The sequence below is a fragment of the Schistosoma haematobium genome, chromosome 6 (assembly GCF_000699445.3).
Source record: "Schistosoma haematobium chromosome 6, whole genome shotgun sequence".
NCBI lineage: Eukaryota > Metazoa > Platyhelminthes > Trematoda > Strigeidida > Schistosomatidae > Schistosoma > Schistosoma haematobium.
Window position 1 is genome coordinate 11,244,691 of NC_067201.1, and position 10,220 is coordinate 11,254,910.

Sequence of the window (10,220 nt, forward strand, 5' to 3'; positions counted from 1 at the left end):
TTTAGAATGAATAGGTAAATTTAATATTGGTCACTACTGAACGATCAACGAATTGAAACAGTAATAATACTGATGATGGCATTAATAATTAGTTACAGATAACTGTAAATTAATAAATGTTCTACTTACTTACACCTTATATCCCACATGTAGGAGCATAGTTCACTCACCAGCAATCTCCGTCCAACTCTGTCCTGGACAATCCTTTCCAGTTGTTTCCAGATGCCATTAAACCTTTGATCTCTTCTTCTGATTCTGGGCGAACTGGTCTTTTGGCCTTCCTCTTTTCAATTTCCCAACAGGATTGCAAGTTAGCGCTTGCCTCATGATGCAGTTTGATTATCTCCACACTGCATGTCCTATTCACCTCTACCGTCTTTTTCTAATTTTCTCCTCAGCCGGAAGCTGGTTTTGAAAAATTTTAACATAGATATATGAAAATAGGTACATCTTTTATGTAATTTTTCTAGGAATATTGAAGTACTTTCCATCATTTTATGGTTATTCTACAGTTATTTGTAACCCAGTCTCCTGCAAATTGATGCACACATAACCTGTCTTATTAGTGTCGTAATAGAAGGATCAGATATTCTAACGTTTATCAAGTACCTTTCGATAGATACACCAAATATAGAAAATGTATACATTTTTTTGTGTAACATTGAATCTATTCTATCTTGCTGTAATGGACGGAAACTCAGGTAGAGTATACCAATTAATCACTTAACGCAAAATTAGTACCTTTTTAAAATATGAAAATCATACATCGAATACATTAATTGCATATCTTCCATCGATTTTTCCTTTACATACTTCATGATTCTTCCAATTCTATCGTTATTCAAATTCCTCCCTGCTTCCATTCTGGTTCTCTTCAATTAAATTTTATACTCGTAGCCATTACATTTCCGTTTGCTGATACATACTACTTATATCTATCAGAATATGTAGCATACATCACATTCTTCTTTTCGTTTTAATCATTTATTTACATTCAATGATTATATATAAATGTATGCACTTAGTGTTGTCTCACTTGTATCTTCCCATTGTTATAAGGACTGCAATTGATCAGTTTCTTGTTGGCATATATGCATGTTGTGCGGATTGCCTTAATATACCTTTAATTCACAAGCTTTTTAGGAAAAGAAGATACAAGTAAAACAGCACCAAGTGAATTTGAACTACAACCAATTGCATAAGCTGGTGGCTACCAGGACTCAGTAGCTATGTGGATAACACGACAGCGTTTGAAGCTAACAGCACTGGGTTCGAGTCCCAGAGTGAACGTCAACTCTGGTACACAGGTATATCCAGATGACGAGTTCCAAATAGAACGAAACGCGTATTTTGAATTCCACTGCTAGCCACTGTCCATTTTTGCTTACATATATATGCTTATATGTGATTACTATAATTTATCTAATTTGTAAAGTTATCACTTTAATGAAATGAAGTTTAATTAAAATCTCATTTGCATAACAATAATGATTATATGTTTAAACAAAATATAATGAAAGTTACTTAATTATAAAAAAGGATATATATTTTTAAATTGATTATATTCTCATTTGATCCATCGAATCGGTATGATTAATTACTATGACAACAATTGAATGTTTACATATTATCTACGTTCAATATTCAATGTTTATCATTTCTATTGAATTAAATTACACAGAACTGTATAAAAATAGAATTATTTCAAATAAGGCGTCAGTTTGAAACTCTTGTGGGGTTTATTTTCAAAAAAACAAATCGTTTCCGGAAATAATGTTTTGCAGGAAAAGAAACAAACAAGGATCTAGTTGACGTTAACGTAGTTCGATAAACAACTTGATAAAATACTTACAAATTCAATTATTATTGATATCCGTTCACTGGTGGAGACAGCGTTGGAAACATAATTAAATTGATACATGATAGAGAATAAGAAAACTATGCGATATTCAGCATTTACCATTATTAAGATGCAATGACCAGTGAATTTAATCTATGTACAGTGTGAGGTCATTATCCACTGAAGAAAATGAAAGATAGTCGTGCAATATTGTGAATTGACAGAAGTTAGACATGAACACCATTGAATCCCAACTCAGTGGGCTATAAGGTCAAGCGTCCTCGTGCGAGACTAAAGGTTCTGAGTTCGACTGCCGTCTGTGGTGTCGTAATTGCCCACTGCTAAGGAGTCCAAAACGGACGTCTAGTGCTTTTAGGTACTCAATGTCGGTATAATTGAGATCGATCCATTAATTCATTGAAATTCAACACAACCACATACTGAAAACTAACTTTGTCCGATTTTGATCAAATTGACAAAACTTTTATGATTGTCTAATACTGATAGAAATCATACATGGTAGACAATATGTTAAACACTCATAAGAAGGCACAAATTCTTATGATTTTCTTTTCACAAAAATATTGTTATTACTGCTTTCCGATAAGCATTTAATATATACGGTGATTTGCATAAACTCCGCCCGGAGCCCCTTCGGGGGCTACTGCCAGTCCCAAGCCTGGATAAAGGAGGAGAGTTGGGTATAATGTTAGCGACCCCATCCCGCTAAAAACCAACCCGCTAAAAAACGATAACCAGGAAAAATTATTCAAACCACTTAAACTCTGCCCTGGGAGTCAAGTCTTCATTTAGAAGAGTTATGACGCCTCATGATGAAAGCCGAGTTCCTTCGGAAGTCACGAGGTCGATGCCCCTTTTGACAACCACAGCAACCACTTATTTAGGTACATGGAATACTCGTACATTGTGGGACACCGGGAGAGCCTTCCAAGTTGCTGCAGAAATGAGGAATACAACCTAGAGGTGCTTGGGATCAATGAAACACACTGGATGCACGTTGAAGAACATAGACTAACTTCAGGGAACCTTCTGTTATACTCCGGCCATGATGAAGAAAATGCCTCACGTACACAAGAAGTTGCATTGATGCTGTCCAAACAAGCACAAAACGCACTTATAGGATGGGAATCCCATGGACCAAGGATCATCAAAGCCTCCTTCGAAACAAAGAAAGAGGGCTATGTGCCTACCAACGACTACAATGAAGATGCTAAAGATCAATTCTACAATAGGCTACAGTCAGTTATCGAGAAGTGCCCAACAAAGGACCTGACCATTCTGATGGTTGATTTAAATGCCAAGGTTGGAATGGACAACACTGGATATGAAGACATCATGGGACGACACGGACTGGGAGAGAGGAACGAAAACGGTGAGAGATTTGCAAACATATGATCCTTCAATAAACTGCTCATAGGCGGCACTATATTTCCACATAAACGCATACACAAAATCACATGTACTTCACCGTATCACACTACGCAAAACCAAATCGACCATATCTGCATCAACAAAAATTTCAGGAGGACGATGGAGGATGTGATAATCAGGAGAGGAGCTGACATATCATCAGATCATCACTTGCTGGTCGCCAAGATAGAATTGAAACTCAAGAAGTACTGGACGACGAGGCGGACAATATCAAAAAATTTCAATACAGCTTTTCTTCGGGATGCTGACAAACTCAACAAATTCAAGATAGCCCTCAGTAATAAGTTCCAGGTCTTTCATGATCTACTCAATGGAGAAGGAACTACTATGGAAAGCAACTGGAAGGGGATCAAAGAGGCAATCACTTCGAAATATCATGGGGTTCTGGGCCACAAAAAGCACCATCACAAGGAATGGATCACTGTTGATACACCGGATAAGATTCAAGAAAGGAGAAAACAACACCTGACGAAAAGGAGCAGAAAAGGTCAAGGCACAAGCTGAATACACAGAAGTAAACAAACAAGTGAAGAGGAGCATCAGAACTGACAAACGTAAATATGTGGAAGATCTAGCAATGACGGCGGAAAAGACTGCAAGAGAAGGAAACATGAGAAAACTGTATGACATAACGAAGAAACTCTCTGGAAATCACCGTAAACCAGAGCGACTAGTAGAAGGCAAGGAAGGCGAGGTAATCACCAACATTGAAGAGCAACGAAACAGGTGGGTAGAACACTTCAAGGAACTCTTGAATCGACCAGCCCCACTGAGCCCACCCAACATCGAAGCAGAATCCATGGACCTCCAAATCAACGTTGGCCCACCAACAATTGAAGAAATCACCATGGTCGTCAGACAAATCAAGAGTGGCAAAACAGCAGGACCGGACAACATTCCAGCAGAGGCACTAAAAGTGGACGTAGCGGCAACTGTAGGGATACTCCACATTCACTTTAATAAGATTTGGGATGAGAAGCAAGTACCAACAGACTGGAAAGAAGGACTTCTGATCAAAATACCGAAGAAAGGCGATCTCAGCAACTGTGATAACTACAGGGGCATCACTCTTCTCTCAATACCGGGAAAAGTTTTCAACAGGGTATTGTTAAACAGAATGAAGGACTCCAGAGACGCCCAACTTCGAGACCAACAGGCAAGATTCCGTAAGGATAGATCGTGTACAGACCAAATAGCAACTCTACGGATCATTATGGAACAATCAATTGAATTGAATTCATCACTCTACATCAACTTCATTGACTACGAAAAGGCATTTGATAGCGTGGACAGAACAACACTATGGAACCTTCTTCGACACTACGGCGTGCCTCAGAAGATAGTCAATATCATACTGAATTCCTATGATGGATTAAACTGCAAAATCGTGCATGGAGGACAGTTGACAAAGTCGTTCGAAGTGAAGACCGGTGTTAGGCAAGGTTGCTTACTCTCACCCTTCCTCTTTCTCCTGGTGATCGACTGGAAAATGAAGACGTCAACATCTGAAGGGAAACACGGGATACAGTGGACATCTAAGATGCAGTTGGATGATCTAGACTTCGCAGACGATCTGGCCCTTCTATCCCAAACGCAACAACAGATGCAGGAGAAGACGAACAGTGTGGCAGCAGCCTCAGCAGCAGTAGGTCTCAATATACACAAAGGGAAAAGCAAGATTCTCCGATACAACACAACATGCACCAATCGAATCACAATTGACAAAGAAGCATTGAAGGATGAAAAACCCTTTACATATCTGGGCATCATCATTGATGAACATGGTGGATCTTATGCAGATGTGAAGGCGCAGATCGGAAAAGCGATAGCAGAATATCTACAAATGATGAACATGTGGCACTCAAAGCAACTATCAACCAACACCAAGGTCAGGATTTTCAATACAAATGTCAAGACAGTTCTACTGTATGGGGCAGAAACCTGGAGAACTACGAAAGCCATCATCCAGAAAATACAGGTGTTTATTAACAATTGTCTACGCAAAATACTTCAGATCTATTGGCCGGACACTATTAGCAACAACGTACTGTGGGAGAGAACAAACCAGATCCCAGCGGAGGAAGAAACCAGGAAGAAGCGTTGGAAGTGGATAGGATACACATTGAGGAAAGCACCCAACTGCGTCACAAGGTAAGCCCTCACACAGAATCCTCAAGGTCAAAGGAGGGGAGGAAAATCAAAGAACACATTACATCAGAAATGGGAGACAGACATGAGAAGAATGAAAAAAATTGAACAGAACTGGAAAGGAAGGCCGAGAACAGAGTGGGTTGGAGAATGGTGGTCGGCGGCCTATGCTCCATTGGGAGTAACGAGCGTAAGTAGGTAAGTAAGTAAGTAAGTAAGTAAGTAAGTAAGTAAGTAAGTAAGTAAGTAAGTAAGTAAAAGAATTGCATAGTTTGGTAGAAAGGCATGGAATAAGAATAGCTCTATTTTTTTTTAACGTCTTTGTAGAACGGCGTTTTCAGGATAAATTTCTTTTGTTGTTTTCGTAATCACAGTGAATTTTCACTATTTTCTTATATCTCTGCTCAATATCAATATTTGAGTAATTTGATGAATCATGTAAAAAACACCAAATGATAAATACAAAACTGGATTTCTTAAGTATTCTAAATGTCATAGGCAATAGATTTTACTGATTATAAGCTATTTCAGACAGTGCTTCAAGCACACCAAATAAGCAGCAATGATTAACATCTTATTTACTTATAAAAAAAGACTTAATTGTTTATTTCTAAAATCAAACTTGTCGAAAATGATTTCCCCGGTATACTGTATAATAAAAGTAACGTAAACACAGAGGATTTTATCATGTTAGTAAATTATGCCGTGAATATAAGTCTAACGAATAGAACTGCAGTGTTAGGTTATTCATAGCTTATAATCTGAATGACCTCCACACAATTAAAGTTTCCTTATCTTAATGACACTCCATAACTAATAAAAAAACTATTTAAAAGAAGAGGACAATAATCATTTAGTGCAAGTTATCAAAGGTGACTTAACCGATAGAAAAAAATTATTGTAATTGTAATTTTAAATGTACTATTCGTTACATTAATTTTTGAAATGTTCAAAAACAGCTACATAATAATGTGTCGGATGTGAAGCAGTTACCCATCGACGACAACGGAAGATGATCGCGCAATATTGTGGATTGGATGGAGTTAGACATTGACACCATCGGATGATGGCTCAGTGGTCTATATGTTAAGTGCCCGTGTGCGAAACTGAAGACCATGGATTCGAGCCGCAACTACGAGATCGTGGATGTGCACTGAGGAGGAGTTCCATACTAGGACAAAACGGCCATCCAGTGCTTCCAGGTTTTCAATAGTGGTCTAATATTGATTAGTTCATAATCGCAATTACAACAAACGTATGATTGCTATTATGAGAATAAAGTAAATTCAAAGGATATATTATGAAACAATTTCACGATTTGCATCACGAATCAATCTTAGACAGACAATCATTGGAAAACTAAAAGAATTGAACAGCTATATCACCTCAGTAATAGACTCCATGACATTATGTATGCACGATCCCACCATGGATAGTACCGATTACCTACAGCTTTCTCCATGTGAGCCTAAGCTTTAGACCATTAAGCTGGCATCGATTGATTTACATACCTACTTCTAACCAATTTATAATGTTACGCAAACAACTTCTGATAGACAACTATCTAACATATACTATTCCAATACTAGAATAAATAGACAGTTCAACGCTTCCTGGTTTTCATTGATCGTTTAACTTTGGTAGGTGCCTAATGTAAATTAAAAGATTATACAATCATCACAAATCTCTTACATTAGTGGTAAATTCATAAAGTATTATTATCGATAAGCAAGTGAATTTTCAAAAATTAACTGATAATAATGTGTTTCTAGCGAATTGTGGTGAGACTATAATTTATGGACCAGTCGATCAGATTTAGGATAACAAGTCTTGGGTTTTGGCGCGAAATTCCCTCATCCAATTGGTTAAATAGCATTTTGGCCTTATGGCTGATGTAAATCCGTGATGGAAACCCTAAATCTAATTCCTAACCTTAACCATCAACTGTAAGTCATAATTCCAATTTCTCACGCCGGTTTATAACCCTCATTTAGTTCTAATTAGTAGGTGAACATTCTGAACGTCACTTCAGCGTCGCTCAAAGGTCATCCATGAATTATCGACTCACTGTGAATTGTTATTAATTTGTGTTAGATACTATTTCAAAACTTTTTGTTTTGTAATGCAGTGAATCAGTGAAACTTCAACTGTCTGAACCTTTTACGTTGGGATGTCTCGTTAAGTTTAAATGTTTACGAGATCTGACCATGAATATTAATTAATTCATGCATTTGAGGTTAGTTTACTGATCCGGAACATAATTGTTGACATAATTAAATTCAGTGAGTCCGTGACATATTTATTTCATAGTTTAATGACTTAATTAATATGTGATTTACTTCAAACATTTTTGTTTTGAATTGTTTCGATTATCTCTCTTTACAAGAATATCAGAAATACAACTTGAAACTAGTCATACAATTACTATTAACATTCCAACAAGGAATTGACACAAAATCATCCACTTGACCTACAAATCTTCTCCACCATCGCAGAATAATGTTTTCAAAATTAGTTTACAATATTGAAGGAATAAATTGTTAACCATGGGAAACCTGGAAACACTGGGTGGCCGTTTCGTCTTGGTACGGAACTCCTCATCAGTGAGCAACCACGATCCCGCCCCCCCCTGCGAGATTGAAGCCCAGGACATATCAGTCTCGTGCGCGAACGCCTAACCATTAGACCAATGAGCCGGCCGGCATTCAACGGTGTTAATAGCTAACTTCAACCAATCCACAAAATTGCGCCACCATTATCTTCAGTGAACTGATATCTCACAACAGACCAGGTTGAACTCCACTGGTCACGGCATCTCACTAAAACTCCAGGAAATGTCTCTTGAAGTCAGTCATGAGAGGGGCGGGATCGTGGGTGCACACTGTTGAGGAGTTCCATACTGGGACGAAACAGCCGTTCAGTACTTCCAGGTTTTCCATGATGGTCTAGCTTCAATTGACTCATGGTTTCAAACATTGAAATTACTAAAATCTCCACAAAACCTCCTCTGGTAAAAAAAATTTGTCGGATTCGTGAAAATTTTATAAAACAAGCATAATTTTCCTATGTAAAACATTTTGTTTTTGATTACAGAGTCACAATCTAATTTTTTTTTAATTTTTAACCGAAGGATTTAAAAACGAGAAAAAATATTTCCATCTTTGTTTAGATATTGAGTTTATATAATTTAACATTGTTTAATTTAAAAGAAATAATTATGTAAACATCATCTTGTCTACATAATCACTGGAACAAGTTTCTAAGTTGGGAAGAAAAAACTACACATTCTAGAAACAGTTTGTTTTTATTTTTTTCGTGTTTTGAAAAAACTAGAAAAAATAGTTTGAATATTGTAAGAATGTTATAAATCATTCTTAAACTTAATAGAGATCATGAACTGATCAACATTAGAACATCAGTGAAAATATTGGAGTGCTGGATGAATGTTTCGTTTTAGTATTGGACTCAGTTCGACAGTCTCTACAGGTCCCTACTAATCAGTACAGGGATTTTTGGATTTGCGCACAAGGCCAAAGGTTTAGAGTTTGAGTTTTGAGTGCGGGATTGTGAATGCGCACTGCTGAGATGTCCTATACTAAGATGAAACAGTCGTCCGGTGCTTCCAAGTTTTTAATTGTGGTTTAACATCAATCGGTTTATGATCATAATTAAAACTCGACAATCTCCACAATCATATACTGATAACTATTATGAGCTCACTAGTGACTAGCTTCGAGAGGTAATTCTCAGAGTTCTAGTGAAAAGCCGTGACCAGTGGATTTCTACCGTGTCGGATGTGAGGCAGTTACCCATCGACAACAATGTAAGATGGCCGCGCAATACCATGAATTGGTTGAAGTTAGACATTAACACTGTTGGATGATAGCTCAGTGGTCTAGAGGTTAAGTGTTTGCGTGAGAGATTATGAATATGCACTGACTGACCTTCTAGTGCTTTTATTTATTTAATAGTGGTCTAACATCGATCAGTTTGTGATCTTAATGAAAACTCTTTTATCAGAATGGGTTTTGTGGAGATTTTCAGAAATTTCACAGGTTGAAATCATGAGTCAATTGAAGCTAGACAACCATGGAAAACCTGGAAGCACTGGACGGCCGTTTCATCCTAGTATGGAACTCCTCAGCAGTGCGCATCCACGATCCCGCACCCCGCGGGACCCGAACCCAGTACCTACTGGTTTAGCGCGCGAGCACTTAACCAACAGACCACTGAGCCGGGATCCAACAGTGTTAATGTCTAACTTCCAGATTTTCCATGGTGGTCTAGGTTCAATTGACTCATGATTTCGATCTGTGAAAACTCTTTTATAATTTTATATATTTATCTTATCAGCTCGTATTTAATCAACTCGTCTAGTTGACAGATATATTTTTCGAATAAATAAAAGTTTCATAGATATTTGGTGGTAATTTTGAGAACTGAATATTTGTTAAAAACAATATTGTCATTTGCTACAACTATACTTGACCTTATTCGATTGTTATGATAAATGCTTAAACTTTTCTTTGAATAGCCTATAAAGTAATTCATTTACTTACATCACCAATAATTTTAATAAAGTTATATCCGTTGAAATTTATTCCCTATTCTGTTTATTGTAGAAGTGTCCACAATGAGTTTCCTCTCTAATAATATTTATTATGTGAATTTATATTGGGTTATGTTAAAGTATTCTGAAGTTAACTGAGATGAGAAACTCGAGATTGTCATATTCGAACGATAAGTAGATGAACGGTAACTGCTAGGATTTATATATGGA